General features: G+C 41.8%; 1 protein-coding gene across 2 annotated transcripts in view; it reads right to left on the minus strand.

Moving 5' to 3' along the window:
- The window catches only part of LOC126341299 (kelch-like protein 26), a 272,243-nt gene that overhangs the window by 162,540 nt on the left and 93,893 nt on the right, over positions 1-15,810 (minus strand). The window lies entirely within an intron of this gene.

A 15,810-nucleotide genomic window follows, 5' to 3' on the forward strand; every position in this document is an offset into this window, starting at 1 on the left:
AAAATAGTTGATAGACAAGTGGCATTTTCGGTTGTATTTATGTTGTTATTGTAGTTACCTGTAATTCCGGTTGGTAATTGCTCATGTACTGGAGTTGTGGGTATGTTTACATTTTGCACTACAACTGTCACTGGTACCTGCTGCAGGACTCCTGACAATTTGTGGATAAATACAGAGAGGTTGTGGTTTGTTCACTATAGCCTGTGTATTACTTACGTGCATACTTAGGCGAGAGATCCGGTAATATTTTCTTCTAAAAGATTGCGGATCCTATTTTCCGCGGCTTGTAGGTTGATGTTTACCTTGTTCACTATTTCATTTCCTTTTTTTCTGAATAGCCTTTTCTACTACATCTGTGTATAACATACAATCGGTTACTAACTTCTCTGCAGGGGTATTACTCTTATCTAACGTACCTGCTTCAAGGATATTACTCTTATCTAACGGACCTGCTTCGGCTTGACCTAATAATATCACTCAGATTTTCATTGATCTTCTCTATCTCCTCCTTAGCACATGCTGAGTCAACTTCTAATGTTGCTACCTGTACAGTAAGCTCTTCTACAGCTAGAGGTACACCTTCATGGTCCTTATTTAGTTTGTCAACGACAGTGGTTACCTTTTTTTACTGCCTAACAAAGCTGGTTTTATGTGGCTTCAATATTTGTGTTTGCGTCTGTGATTTTCTTTATCTGTTGCTCTACTAGATCATGATGGTCGTTAAAAGAATCTACCTTTTGTTTTAACTCCGAAATGTTACTGTTAACTTCGGAAAGTACTTCATACTTCACTTGGCGTTTTGTTATCATTCAATTTTTCGTCGATTTCAATGCGAAAATTTTTGGCCAAGTCATTGAACTTCTGGGAGACCGTGTCTTGCAAACCCTTGAATACTTGTTTTGTTCTTGTTTCGTTGTATTTAGGTCTTGTGTCACCGTGTTCATATCTTGTTTAGTATAACTGAAATTGGTGTTGATACTAATTTCGTTTTTATGTTAGATAATAACTAGCATAGCAGTGAGTCAGTTGTATTACTGTGGTTGCTGTCGGCTGTACTTTCCAAGTTAGTGTTTGTGTTGAGAACAAGTAGTATTTGTGAAGTGTTGTCAACATTCATATATGTTTCATTCGTGAGCGGTGTATCACTTGGAGATGCGTGACATTGTCTCGTTAAGGTTATTCTGCTGTGGAGCGTCGCTGTAATTTGTCACACCTGCGACACTCTTCTCTGACCTACTTAAACCTTCTGCAGTAGGCATACGTGGCGCCTGAACTTCCATTATTTGATCGCGCAATTCTACGCCATCTTGGTTATTGCTTTTTCGCTATTGTTATCAACAATGGACATTTTTCTGCCGTGTTGTATGTATATATAAAAAATAATTTCACAAAAAACGTTAAAATTTCATATGTTAATTATTACACTTGACAAATTAATTTACGTGATGTCAAAGCCTGTTTTACGTCTATTATGATACGCAAATTATTTTATGTTTTACTGACAACGCGTATCACATTGAAAAATTTTTGTACATTTTCCATGATAAAATTCAAGGAACACAATAATGAGGAAAAGTTTTCTATCTAAATGAAAAGAGGCGCTACCAAGCGTAACCATGCAAGCAGTTTGCGTAGCCATACTTCCTTTGCTGCGCCGAACATAACAGCTTACGATGGAAAATTTAACGTAACCTGTGTCCAATTCTTATTCCTTTCAAAATTTTTCTCCTCAATTTTTGCTGTACTAGCTCCTCTTCGAACCAGCCGCAGTGGACGAGCGGTTCTAAGCGCTTCAGTGTGGATCCGCGCGACCGCTACGGTCGCAGGTTCGAATCCTGCCTCGGGCATGGATGTGTGTGATGTCCTTAGGTTAGTTAGGTTTAAATAGGTCTAAGTTCTAGGGGACTGATGACCTCAGAAGTTAAGTCCCATAGTGCTCAGAGCCAAATGGACAAAGAATAATAATGATTTTTTTTTTCTTTTGACTGCGCCTTACCGCACATTCATGAGTAAGGTATTTGCCGACTCTTATGGCCGATTGCTGTTTCAGTTTTTGTTTTTAATAAATTTTAACTTTACTATATCCGAGGCGTTTTTCATCATGTACCTACACAGGTAGAACCCGAAAAGAAGAGACTGAACCACATGTGAGCGCAAACATCTTTGGGATGTTAGCTCGCAACATTTCAATCTCTGTCTTCCCCAGTTTTCCCCCTCTAAGGTTCCGTCTAATACCACGATGATTACTGAAGTTAATGCAGGTAGAAGTTGCTAGCACAATGAATGAACATCATTTAGTGAAGGTATAATGGGCGTAGAGGAATTGTGGGCGACGTTTAAACAGATTTACATATATTGCGCTCTGGAGAAGTATGTGCCGAGTTAGTGGATTAAGGACGGTAAGACCCACCATGGTTTCATAACAAAATGCTGAAAAGCTGAGATTTTTGCATGAGTCCCAACTTACAAGAAACCCCATCTTACAGTAGTTTATACTAAATGAATATTGTTACTGAAATGCATATACTGGGGTGAGATGGGTGAAATAATTTTTCTATTGTTGATACGACGGGAGCAGGAGCTTAGGACTTTTTGTTGTTTGCACTTACGATGTGCCAGTCGCTCTTGAGCATAGGCTTTTGAAAACGGTTACGTAATCGTATCTTCTTTTTGTTGAAATGCGCTGAACAGTTTAAGAACGCGTATTCGTTATTGAAATTTATTTTTTATTGAAATCTCATGATTTATGTCGGAGAAAGTTCACGGAGAAATTTAAAAAAGAAGCACCTTTGAAAATTTTCTTAGAAGTTTTAAAAAAATTTTCGTTTAACAGGTACACTGTTAGACAAAAAAGTGCCGCCAATGACAGTTTTGATAACGCACAGCATTCAGAATATTAAAGCAGCAGTTACATCATAGCCCCATAAATCTTTGCGTACATTAAGCCAGGAAAAGAACATTTGACTTGGTTCAGCCTACAGTACAGTGACAAGAACATTGAAATATTATCCGTACCGGATGCAGGTTTTCCGTGAGATGAGTAATGCTAGAAGAGTTCACTACTGCTAGTGATTCAGGAGGCAACATCGGCATTTTAGGTAAAGCACTTTTCACGGATGAAGCTTGGTTTCATCTTGGCGGGTATGTTACTAGCCGTAACTACCGGACTATCTTTGTTTTTTGAAGTAACTGTGGCTGCTGCTGTCTACCAAGACATTATCCAACTGTTCACAGGCTTAAAGCAAGATGATGAGGGTGACGGCTGATTGCAACACGTAACCGACACTTGACATACAACTTGCTCTATTATGGAGATGCTACAGGATTTTTTTTTGTGAAAGAATCATTTCGACAGGCTTGTGGTCACCACGATCCCCTGATCTTAGCAGTTCATCCTTTTCCTGCAGTGCTGCTTGAAAGATGAATGTTTACTGGAGCAATCTGAGTAACCTGTAACTACGGAAGCCGTCGAGGAAATAGAGTGAAGGTAACAAAAACAGCAAGGAACATGGTAAAACGTTTCGGTAAGTGCGTAGAAATGGATGGATAACATTTGCTTTTTTTGCCCTTTATTGTCAATTTCCCTCGCCCCATATGGACGGGGGGGGGGGGGGGGGGGGTGCTCGGAACGTATACAAGTAGCCGCTCTTCAGTCATATGAGAATAAAAGGTTCAAAACATATCAAATTGGACACGGCGGTTGACGAATGAATGACATACTAAAAAGATGTATTTAGCTGCATAATTTAAAATAGAAAAGGCAGGTTTGCTGATTAACTAAAGGATAGACACAGATGAAATAGCAGATGAATGTTTCATTAAATATAAAAAAACGGAGAGACAGTGGCCTAAGTTAAAAGCTGGTGTGTTGACTGAGTAAGATACACACATTTGTAAGACCAGTACCGGGTGGGTACAGACTGCCAGGAAGAGGTGTATCACAAGAGTAGTGCATAAGAGGGTGTTTATGTGGGCGGATGTTGCGAGGAAGAATTTGGGGGAGTGAAGCTGTTTCAGACGAATCCGTAGGGTGAGTGTGGAAAGAAGTGGAGAGGAAGGGAGCCCCGAGCAGTGGAGGTGGGGTTGGTTCTTTTAGATCTGTTACGACGGGAAGGTATAAGAGCGGATTTCATGGTCGGGTATGGGAGGACGACTTAAGTTTCGTTGGGGGAGGATGTGAAGGAATGGTGGAATGTGATGGTAGAGGCGCGAGAACATTTCCAACACTTGCTGTAATTTATAACAACTTACATCGTAAGTTTGCCAATAAAAATATTGCTTATAAAATAAACTAAGTGATGGGCCTCCTTTAAGCTGAACATTCTTTATACTAAGGGCAAAAGATCGAATCCACATTAGCACTGATCAGTGTCCTTATGGTAAATTTGCTGCACAGCTCTTGATCATATGGTAAGTTCGAATCTAGTACACTGCCGGAAAAAAAATTCTTGAGAAACCAACCTAAATTTTGATCCGATGATAGCATATGCCACTTACAGAATAGTAGATTTACTGATAATCGTTTCAATGTCATCCGCCAACAGATAGCGTAGTACCATAGCTACCACCTCGTCAACTGTGTGTATTCTTTATAGGCTCAGTGTAGTGCAAACGTATAAAGCAATCGGGCAACCATGCCACAGAGACGCACTCGTGCTGCCTACAACCAAGTAAGCGAATTTGAAACTGGTCAAATTGTGGTCTTCTGGGTGGCGGGGTGGTACTTTCGGAGAATTGCCATACACGTTGGACGTGCTGCATCAGTTGTGCAACGATGCTTGTACCAGTGGACACGAGAACATTATCACACCCGTAGACCATGTCCTGGACTTCCACGCAGAACGACGCCCGCCGGATAGTCATTGTGAGTGCAGCTGTGGCAGATCGTACAGCTACCACAGCGCAGACAAAAGAGCTTTTGGGCCCAGACGCGTCACTACAAACTGTTACGGTTATTAGCAGTGGGACTACGAGCAGGCACACTTCTAGCCCGTCTTCCACTCAACGCATCATCGACGTGCACAACTTGACTGGTGCCGGTACTTGGAAGATGCATTAGCGCGTTGTGGTCTTCAGTGGTGAAAGCACATTCTGCCTGCACGTAAGTGATAGTAGTTTGCAATTGCAGATGCAGACCTGGTGAGTGTTGTCTCGTAGAGTGCATTCGTCCAAGAGACACTGGCCCCATCGCAAGCCATTAGGTCTGGTTTCCGATACTCTGCAGCTCTCTTTCACCTTCGGTGTTTCTGGAGGAAACGCTAACCAGTGCTAAATATGTGCAGAATGTTGTTCGGCCTGTTCTTTTGTCCTCCTTGAAACCGGAGGATGATGTGTTGTTCCAACAGGATAATGCTCCCTCCACATACTGCACATGAAACTCAATGTGGTCAGAAGTGTACGAACTTTCCTGGCCAACACGATCCCCAAATGTGTCTCCAGTCGAGCATATGTGGGAATGGGCAGCAGGGGACGAGAAGTGACTCGTGTGATTTATCAGTCAACAACCCTTTCAGAACTACGCGAACATGTCGAGCAGGCGTGGCATAATGTATCCCAGGACAGTAGTCGTCATCTGTACTATCGACTAAACTCCAGATTCAGCGGCTATAGTACCACTGGTGGAGGCATGGAGGCACGTGTGCTATTCATATCTAAATAATCATTTCATGTACTCCATATGCGCTGTTCAAACCATAAATATTGAATGAATTGGAAACCTATAGAAAGGTGTGCTTTTTTTTTTCAGGCAGTCTGTATTTCCAGGAATGCTTCTGTCCACAAATCAGCATGTATTTCGAAAGCATCGATAATTCTAAATTCAGTTTGCCCTTTCCTCACACGAAATATGTGAACAATGAATGAAGGGCAACAGGCACATTCAATATTCATAGACTTCCGGAAAGCATTTGATACGGTGTCCCACTGCAGACTTAACGAGGGTACGAGCATACGGACTAGGTCCAAATATGTGAAAGTCTCAAAGACTCTTACGTAATAGAACCTAGTAAGTTTTCCTCGACGGCGAATGAACATAAACGACAAGATGATTGCAAGGAGTGCCCCAGCGAAGTGTGACAGGACTACTCTTATTCTCTACATACGTAAATGATATGATGGCCACGTTGAGCGATAATCTTTGACTGTTTGCTGACGGTGCTGTGGCGTACGGGACGGTATCGCTTTGAGAGACTATAAGAGAATACAAAATGACTTAGACAAAATGTGTAAGTTATGAATGGCAGCTAGATCTAAATGTAGAAACATCTAAGTTCCTGTAAAGTTCGAATACAGCAATAGTAGTATATTACTTGACGTAGTCACGTCCATTAAATATCTAGGCGTAACGTTGCGAAGTGATATGAAATGGAAAGAGCATGTAAGAATGGTAGTAAGGAAAAGCGAATGGTCAGCTTTAGTTTACTGGGAGAATTTTAGAGAAGTGTAGCTCATCTACACGAGAGAGAGCGTGTAGACCACTAGTGCTCAAGTGTATGGGATCTGCACTAGGTCGGATGAAAGGAAGACATTGATGCAATACAAATTGGTGCTTGCTAGATTTGTTATCGACAGGTTGGCCGAAACGCAAGTATTATGGAAATGCTTGGTGAACTCTAATGAAAATTCCTGGAGGAAAGACTACACTCTTTTGGCAAGGCGCTATTAAGAAAATTTAGAGAACCAGCATTTGAGGCTGACTGCAGAACGATGCTATTGCCTCCAATATGCGACATTTTGCATGTGGAACACGAAGATAAGAGAAATCACGGCTCGTACGGAGGCATATAGACGGTCGTTTTCCCTAGTTCCATTTGTGAGTGGAGCAGGGAAGGAAATGGCTGGTAGTGGTGTAAAGTAACCTCCGCCAAGCACCGTATGGTGGCTTGTGGGTTATGCAGATTCTGCAACACCAGCGTTTCCTGAAGATGACGGTCAGTTCGGCTGTGGAGATATTGCAACAACTTGGCTTGCGAATTCGGTTGCAAATCTGAGAAGCTTATCACAATTACTCCGGGGAACTTTACTAAGTCAGTTTTGGTTAATGTCATGTGTAGTGCCTACCAGTGTCTTTTTAACTAGCGTAAATGTGTCAATGTGCAATGAAATTAGTTACTTCAACCTTGGCCGGTCCAGTGCGAATCCATATAGTTTGTGAACGAGAGAAGGCGCCTAGAGAGTCCAGAGGTCTAGACGCCAGTCTCCTGCCGAAATGTCAGACTCGTGCTCATCCTGATAAAGCTGCTGGTCACGTTAGCCTCTGCCTGTATTACTTCGCCCTTCTCGCAGAATTGCTCTGTCTTGCGAGGCCGCAGGTGTTTCGAAATGAGATTTATTGCGCCAGATATTTTTCTGTGAACGGAGAAGCGACCACTGCTATTCGAAGGTCTCGGCGTCACAGGTCCTTCTCCTCCCCAAGAGCGATATTTATTGCTGTAATGCTACTCTCTCTTCTCGTCAAAGGTTTCTATTATGAGAAATCTTTTCATTCTGCATTACCTATATTTGTCATCCAGTCAATACGTTTTACCTGTAAGAGGGCTTGTAGTGGCGGCGAACCACTCGCCATTGAGGATTTGCTACCCTTTTCGAATTTAAGTAATCAAAAGTGATACTGAATTCGGGAGTGTCCAAAGAGAGTGTTATAGATACATTACTGCTCACCGTACAAAAGGTGATTCTTATTGAAAGGGTACAGTACCACCCGACATTGAAAATAGGTACAACATTCTTAGTTATTCTTGTCAGAACAACATTTTTTTAATAATAATAACTCAATTTCACTTAATACACCAAAGCCGGATACCAGTGTAGGAAAGAATGACTATTTATTTAATTGATCACATGTGCACTCCCACAAAATAAATCCCTACATCCAGTTTGGTGAGATCTGCGAAATGAATGAATGTATGGTCGTCTGCTAACCCCAGATAGTGAATGTTCAATGTATGATCATCTTTGAGACGGTCCTTTGGTCACCTTTGTGGAACCAAAGATATGATATTTACCTGAGCTTTGAGCGCCTGAAATGTGGCTGACCAATGGGTAGCATGGTCTTCCCCCACCTCGAGAGAGGTGCGAGATGACCTGAAGAACGGCCATGTTTCAGCACTCGGGCGCTGGATCTTTTGTTGATAAGACCTATCTTAGGTGTGCTCCGTAAAGACAAAAGAGTGGAGAGAATGGTATGCATGTGGAATACTTAACAGTAGTTTGGAATAATAATTTCTCTATTTCAGGAACTTTTGTGGGGAGAATTAAATGTCAGGCAGGTAATATTAAGGGGATCGTAGTAATCTTCGGAAGTGACTAACGGTCACAATGAAATCACGTGTAGCAATAAGTTGAAATACTTCCGAGTGCTAAAGTTAAGCTGAATTACTGGTGTGTGTACTGTAAGTTGGAAATATTTAAGAAATGGCGTGTGCAGGACTTTAAATTAGAGACGAGTACTTCCACGTGGTGAGTACTGTATGAGTCTCAATCTGTGTATGAGACAAAGGATAAAGAGAAGTACTCGTCCATGGTATCAGTTGAGGACTCGCGTGTGTGACGAATATGTTCTTAATATTACTTTGCGTGTTGTGTGTCCGTGTGACGCTTGATTCAAACTATAATACTCAGAGTGAAGCAAGGTGAGTCAGCCGTCTATCCAGCAACGCCACTTGGCTTGCATTGCACAGGAAGACGTACATATGTCCTCAAGAGTTCATAGTAGGAAAGAAGAGTTACGAAGTTGGGCAGTGTCGTGTGAAACTGGGCTGAATACTAATTGAAGTGGGTAAGCTGAAAGTGATGTGATTATAACGTTGTGACTATTCCTTGCGATGTATTCCATGTTGCCAGTGTGGTGTATTTCATGTAATTTAAGTATGTGTGGTTTGCATGGGAGAGTAGGAAGATAGTTTCAGAGGCAATGGGTTATGCATGGTCCTTGTGGTACCGCTCGGTCTGGAAGAAGTTTTTGTGATGATGGGTGTGAGAGTCGAAGTGTAAGATATAGCAAAAGATCCATCATCCTATCCAGAAAGTGCACTGTAGCGTTAAATAATTACGAGACCGTAAGATAGAGAATCACCAATATAAAGCCATGCCGACTGGGCGGAATTTCTCATGTGTAATTGTTGTATAAAATGTAATGGTGTGTTTAATCTTTGAATCAGAATATAATTTATCGCAATAAAAAGGATAGTGAAAAGAATAAGATTGGTGGCCTTGTTCTTCGAGTAGTGCGTAGTCATGATACCCAGAATTTATAATGTGTGCGCCATTCATATTCAGTGCGATCGCCACGTGTTTGTCAAAGCCGTTGGGTAAGAAAGAAAATGTGGTATTGCCAGAGCGTAGTGAACAATCAGAGTTGTGTAAATTACTAATAGTCAGATGTGCGTTATCCGTTTCCGTTGCGAAATATTCAAACAGGAGAATAATTTGTAGCTTAATTGTGGGTACTAGAGCTCATAATCAGTCATTGAGAAATATGAATAAATGCACTCGTTTGGCGGACCACTCATCCTGCAGGCCTGACTGCTTGATGACAGTATGAGCAAGGCATGTGGGTGCCTCTCATTATGTTATGCGGTCATACACCAGGCTAAACGAACAGAACATGGTCTCTCACTCTCGATTGGGTTTTCAATGTGGGGAGTTTTGTGGTAAGGAGAGTACGGTATATGCATCCTGGTGCACTTCGAACCGCGCACGTACACTGCGAGCCCTGCAAGACGTTGCATTTTCCTGCTGGTGGATGCCATAATGACTGTATAACGCAAAAAATGCCACGAAAACATTTTTCATAGCTTAAAGCTCCCTCATCCGGCCTGGACCCTTAGGACGATTGTTTGTAGGAAGTCTTTTCAGTTCGATGGAGCATAATATATATATAAATATAAATGACCTAGTAGATAGAGCTGGAAGTTCCATGCGGCTTTTCGCGGATGATGCTGTAGTATACAGAGAAGTTGCAGCATTAGAAAATTGTAGCGAAATGCAGGAAGATCGGCAGCGGATAGGCACTTGGTGTAGGGAGTGGCAACTGACCCTTAACATAGACAAATGTAATGTATTGCGAACACATAGAAAGAAGGATCCTTTATTGTATGATTATATGATAGCGGAACAAACACTGGTAGCAGTTACTTCTGTTAAATATCTGGGAGTATGCGTGCGGAACGATTTGAAATAGAATGATCATATAAAATTAATTGTTGGTAAGGCGGGTACCAGGTTGAGATTCATTGGGAGAGTCCTTAGAAAATGTAGTCCATCAACAACGGAGGTGGCTTACAAAACACTCGTTCGACCTATACTTGAGTATTGCTCATCAGTGTGGGACCAGTACCTGATCGGGTTGACGGAGGAGATAGAGAAGATCCATAGAAGAGCGGCGCATTTCGTCACAGGGTTATTTGGTAACCGTGATAGCGTTAAGGAGATGTTTAGCAAACTCAAGTGGCAGACTCTGCAAGAGAGGCGCTCTGCATCGCGGTGTAGCTTGCTCGCCAGGTTTCGAGAGGGTGCGTTTCTGGATGAGGTATCGAATATACTGCTTCCCCCTACTTATACCTCCCGTGGAGATCACGAATGTAAAATTAGAGAGATTCGAGAGCGCAAGGAGGCTTTCAGACAGTCGTTCTTCCCGCCCGAACCATACGCGACTGGAACAAAAAAGGGAGGTCATGACAGTGGCACGTAAAGTGCCCTCCGCCACACACCGTTGGGTGGCTTGCGGAGTATGAATGTAGATGAAATATGCTTCATCTGATAACGTCACCTGTAGCCACTCAGTGGAAGTCCAGCTGTGCTATTCGCATGCAGCTTCCAGCCTTTTGTCGCTGATGAACAGTAGTCAGCATGGGTGCATGAACCTCGTGCCTTCGGCAGAGGCCCATACGCAGCAACGTTCGCTGAACGGTCAGTTGCTCAAGAACTGCACAAATTTTCGCCCGCACACATCTCTGCAGCCTTCATTCAGTCTTGCCGGCCATGGTCCGTGGTGCACCAGTCGCCTAGGCGCCGATTTCGGATAGCGCTATTTTGTCATGCATTTTAACCACGGTGGCACACCAACAGTTTACAAACTTAGCCTTTCCGAAATGCTTCTACTAATGGCCCCGAAGGCAATGATCAAGGCTTTTTGGACGTCAGATAATTCACTAAGTTTCTGCGTAAGGATTAAGACTACTTTTCACGTTCCCCCACACGCTTTACACAACGTACACTGCTGCCAGAGAGCCTGTATAGGGAGAGAGTCGCCAACCGGACGATACGGCGGCCATTTTTCTGCCAAACTGCGGACGGGACTTTTGAATGGCCAGTAGTGGAGTAGTGGAGGTCACACTCACCGAATCAAAAGCACAAGACAATTTGGCGAAATCTATCGTTAAATGCCTTTCTTTACAGCTATAATATACTCTTAGTAACCTACTATGTCCAGCACAGGAAAATTTGATACAGTGGCTGTAAAAATTTTTCGTTACTGCATTTATCACTATTACAGTTCGTTTACTAGACATATTGCAATGAAAGAAACGTAAATAATAAAAAAATAGTGTATAACATTTGTTTTGTATCCGAAGTGCATAACGCTAAAGATTTAACGTACCTGTATTACGTCAGATGAATGAAAGTCGTAAGCAGTTGTTTACTTGTGACATGCAAGAAGTGTGAGGCGTATTAGTACTTCTTGTCACGTCTTCAAACTTTTTGCATGTCGCAAGTAAACAACTGCTTACGACATTCTTTCATATATACTGAGTACCTCTCGTAGATAAACGAAAAAGATTACAAAAATCAGGCGATGTTAAATGTAGTCTACTGTAATAACGACCAAATATAATAAGAAAACTACCGAATCCCCTCTACACCACAGTAAGTAGGCCTATTAAAAACTGTTTTCAAGAGTACCTACAATTATTTACTATGAATAATGTTTCAGCAACCACGAAAACTGCGGAAAACGTGCTTAGAACCTGCTTGCGTCAACAGTCCGGCAATAATACTGAAACCAAAATAATGCCTAGTGTTCTGATTCGGAACGAAATAAAGTTTGACGCTATAAAGTCAAATGAGCATGGCACAACAATTACAGGACTTTCCGTTTCCAGCGAGGACTGTCAGATATTGGCTTTCTTCATTGCGTGGGAGTGCTAACATGCGAAATCCACCTTCGCCTCTAGTGGAACAACCAAATGCACCACAACCTGGCATCGTTTACGAACGTCTGCAGCACGAATTACAGATGTCAAAAACAATACTGTACAATTACTAACATGTTTACTTCAAACATATAGGCCTATCGTCTTCATCACAAAACGCTTCATTATTTCAACTCGTATTCAAGATCTCAAACGTTAATTACGTACTAAAAATGATATACAACTAAATCGAACATGCATGCACAACGCATAACAAGTCTCTCAATAATTCAAATACCTTTTAATCGTTTCCAAAAGTCCTCTGAACTTCAGCTCCAAAGCACGGCGAACATAGGAAGCGCGAGAGACGTTTGGCAGAAAAATGGCGCCAAATCTAATCAACCAATAACGGGCAACTTCACTTATGGCCACTCTCTCCCTATACAGGCGCTCTAACTATTGCCACGGCTACCTGCCATCTGTCAGCGGTTATTGTAGACGTCGAACATTGGCAGTGGCCACATTAAGATGAGTGAAATGTGTACATTACTCATTAAATGCCTCACTAATGTACACCTTTCCTTGTTACGTGCTGTTACAATTTTTATTATCCTTTTCTTGGCGCGGTGAATCGCGCGGTACGAGATTTCCTCTGGCGGTTAAGTTATTCCGACAAGTTTTCTCTTTTGCTGCATTCTGCCGACTACGTCAGAGAAGTGCAACTTCCATCTTTTGTGTCATCCATTTGGTTTTTTTCTGTAGTTATTTTATCTTTCTTATATTATTTTGTTTGTTCCGTAAGCCTTTTTGTTTGTTAGTTTTTTATACAGAAATCAATGGAAGAGTTTCTCTGACACATACTATCACATAACCATTTCCTTTTTAATACTTTTAAAATTTAACTTCATTCGTATTTATAAATTGTTATATTTCGCCTGTAATAACTTACACACTTTATAAGCGCACTGTAGATAGTCCCTATTCTATTTTTCATTTTATTTGATTTTGTACAATAACGTAATTGAGCGTACGTGTAGGCTTACAGTAGCCACTCTAACGAGTTTGCGATACGAACACATTTAGCGGTAATTTCTTATAAAAAGTAGCGCTGTGAACGGGACGAATCTACCACCACTGTGGCCTAGTTTACTGCGTATTTTGAATGTGTGCGACGATGCTAAGCTGTTTTTAAGTGTATTTTTTGACGCTGCCATTATGGATCCACTATATTAGACCATGTTTTAAAACAGGCACGCCTCGTCATATTTTATGCTTTCCGCATGTATGAAAGTAATGCTTTCCGCATGTGTGAAAGTAATGCTTTTCTTTGTGCCATATTTTATTGCTTTGAGATGTAGACTGTCCACTAGTTGATTTGGTTTCTCCTTGTTTAGCTGCAGATCTGAAGATGATCATGGTTGGCCGAAGCTGATAGTCTAAGGAGAAAAACGTTGTGCGATCTTAGACGGAAATAAATTTAGTCTACACTTTCTTAGTTTCATTCGCAACTACGTCGTTTGTGTTTCATAAAGATTCACCCGCTTTTTTAAGACTAACTCTAACGTTAATGAAGAAAGGAACTTACACATCGAAACTAAAATTTATCTTGGCTCCAGTTGCATGTTGCCCGTTCATATGGTTGCCTGTAGGGGCCTCCGTAGTGGCGCTAGCTACGTCGCTTGTTCACTACACAGTTGCATGAGCTTGGAAAAAAAATTCAGTTTTCAACAAGGCGTAGCACGAACGCTCAGGCACATTTTCTAAAAACGAGTTGTCTTAACGATGGATCAGCTGCATGGGACGTACGGAATCTTGCACTGCACCGTTTGCCTCCAACGATATTATAATTATTTTGTGGATATTCTGTGGAAGACTCCACCTGTGTGTCTCCGCTTCCAACAATTTCGTGTGAACTGCGACAGCGCGTAACAGCAGTCAATTAAGTAACCCAAAATATGCTCGCTGTGGTGGTATTGGATGAGTTTGGGTACTGATATCTAAACGTTTGTACTGCTTCCGGTGTAAGGCACATTGAACATTTTTAAAAGTTGAATGAGAACTTTTAGGATCAAAGTACGTACAAAAAAAATGAGAAGTTTCTTTAGGTTGTTACCTACAGCCGATAAATACAGGGTGCGTAAAAAAAATGTAAACACACTTTGAACTGTCATGGACAATTTATTTCCCGTTCTACAAGGTTAAATATATGTGAGAAAGTAATGTTATGTTTCTTAAACAGGTGGCAGCAGTGGCAAGGAAGTAACTGCAACATGGCGGACGTGCGTTTGAGCTTTGAAGCGCGGAAGCAGATAATGAAGTGGCACTGGAAGTTTGAGAATGTAGCTGCGGTTCGAAAACAGTGGAGAAGTGAGTATGGTACAGAACCACCTTGAAGGTTAACAATCACACTTCTATGAGACACATTCGAAATTCATGGAACAGTGTGTGATGTACATAAAGGTCGATCAGGGCGACCTCGTACAGCTACAAGTGATTGATTCCGCAACTGCTGTCTTTGAACTGTTTCAGCGTTCGCCTCAAAAATCTTCAAGGAAAGCGGCACGTGAGAGTAATGTAAGTGCTAGTAGTGTGCTATGAATTCTGAAGAAAGGCAAGTTTCGTGTGTACATTCCAACGCTGGTGCAACAGCTAAGTGACGACGATCCAGATCGAAGGTTAGAATTTTGTGAATGGGTTCAGGAGATGGTGAGACGTGAACCGGGATTTATGGGTAGCATAATTTGGTCGGATGAAGCCCATTTCAAACTCAATGGAACTGTCAACAGGCACAATTGTGTGTACTAAGCTGAAGATAATACTCACATTACAGTTGAAAAAGCTGTGAATTTGCCTGGTGTATATGTGTGGTGTGGTTTGTCTGCAAGGGGACTCATTTGGCCTTTCCGTTTTGAAGGTACTGTTACTGGAGAAACGTACCTAACAATGCGTGCTGATTCCATATTCCCTGCCATTCGTGCATCATACGGTAATGATCGCTCTCCAGACCTCACGCCGCTGGATTTCTTCTTATGGGGCACAGTAAGAGATGAGGTGTACAAACGTAAACCACGTAACCTGGACACACTTTGGAATGAGATTCAGGCGGTGTGCGCAGAAATCTCATTGGACACTTTGGTACGATGTACAGAATCAGTGGTGACCCGTACTCAGAAATGTATTGATGCTGAAGGCCACCAGTTTGAAAATTAATCACATTTGCAAAGTACATTTATTTTTCCAATTGCACTTTAAGCTTTCCATTTCCAGAAATTTAACATTGTAGAACGGGAAATAAATGTTCTATGACGCTTCAAAGTGTGTATACATTTTTTGACGCACCCTGTATATGGACAAAATCATTTCGTATATTCTCTGTCGGTTTTGATACTGGCTACATTCACGAAAGATAATAAAGTACGTTAAGTGGTCAAAAATACGTCTCTGCTAAATACGGCAATATCAAGTATAAAATGTATGAGTGTACCGCGATAATGGTAAGCTGCACAGACTTGATCTTAACATCCAGTAACTAACACAGGCCTCGACTAAGCCCCACCGAGGCGCTCTAGGACAGCGTAGGGAGGCGGTGGTCTGCTCCAGTGACAAAATGCGGGACTGGTCAGTATGTTACGCAGAATTAACTCCAGAGCTTGAGAGGAATTCGCAAAAAGGCAGACCG

This window comes from Schistocerca gregaria, chromosome 1, assembly GCF_023897955.1.
Source record: "Schistocerca gregaria isolate iqSchGreg1 chromosome 1, iqSchGreg1.2, whole genome shotgun sequence".
NCBI classification, from domain to species: domain Eukaryota; kingdom Metazoa; phylum Arthropoda; class Insecta; order Orthoptera; family Acrididae; genus Schistocerca; species Schistocerca gregaria.